Genomic DNA, 1,212 nt, shown 5'->3' on the forward strand with positions numbered 1-1,212 from the left:
GGTGTTTGCTGCACGACATCCGCTGCAAGCAGAAGCGCCCACCTTGACCCCACCCGCTCTCGCGCCTGTCCCGAGTCCACTACGGCCGCGGGGCATCGAGACACTGCCTGCCGGGCAAGGCATGTTTGGTCGATACGTGCTCTTTGATGCTTGCGCAAAGTTTGACCATTAGCACTTATTTGCCTAATTTTGCTGCGCCTGTTTCTTATGTATGTGTTATGTGGTCTTTGAGCAGCCCGGTGTCAATTCTCGCTCTACCAAGGGGCCTCATGGTCCCCTCAGATCCTTCCAGGATTGCTCCTGAACAGTTTTGAGTAGGATGGTGATAGCTGGACTGCGTGAGCCTATGCCATTTTCACAAATGTGGCGGCAATTCGAGACATTTGATGCTTCCAGGTAAACTTTGTTACAACATTTATGTCCTCTTTGTCTAGGTCATGTCGGTGGTATTACACAATGAGTGACAAATAACCCCTTTATCGCAAGAAATGCACTCCAAATAGCTTTTTGAATCGGTTTCTATGACATCGGTATGACATGACTCAGGAAAGCAGTGCTATAGTTCTTGCCGCTTTTGCAATTACGTTATCCAAGACCAAGCTAGTTCAACCTTTGAACATGGTGATCAGGTCTGATTTTTGAAGGTCATACAATTTTAACCCTAATTGCTGTTATGTCTCACAGTTTGGGAAGATCTTCTTAACGCTGTGTTTCCTATATGGCTTGTTTAGTTCTTGATGCTGCACTTCACTGACCAGCCGGCCGGTGACATACAACAGTTTTGACCCCCTTGCACAAACGTGACGTATCACAGGTCACACCTGTCGATAGCCAGTAGTGTTTATCCGGTACAGCTGCTAATTTGGCCTCCATTAGCTCGTTTTAGCAGTGAATGCGTTCCTATTAAAGCAATTAAGGCGCTGTTTTAGGAAACTTCGGTGTCGATTTCAGTATCTTTTTCAGAAATACTTGTTAGACCTTAGTGTCAATGCCCCTATCAAGATATTAAGAATAGCTCCCGATTAAATTTTAAAGCCCGCTTTAGCATCTTTGCAAAGGTATTTCACTACTTGGGATCGTGCCAAGGCACCCGCCAACGCCAAGGTTTTGGTCGAAAGTCGTTATTATGACCAAGATCCACAAACGTCTCACCCATAGATCGACATTTGCACACATAATTGCGAACATATACTATTTGTTTAGGGTGCGTTT

Source organism: Pollicipes pollicipes, unplaced genomic scaffold, assembly GCF_011947565.3.
Source record: "Pollicipes pollicipes isolate AB1234 unplaced genomic scaffold, Ppol_2.1 Scaffold_3447;HRSCAF=4054_pilon_pilon_pilon, whole genome shotgun sequence".
NCBI lineage: Eukaryota > Metazoa > Arthropoda > Thecostraca > Pollicipedomorpha > Pollicipedidae > Pollicipes > Pollicipes pollicipes.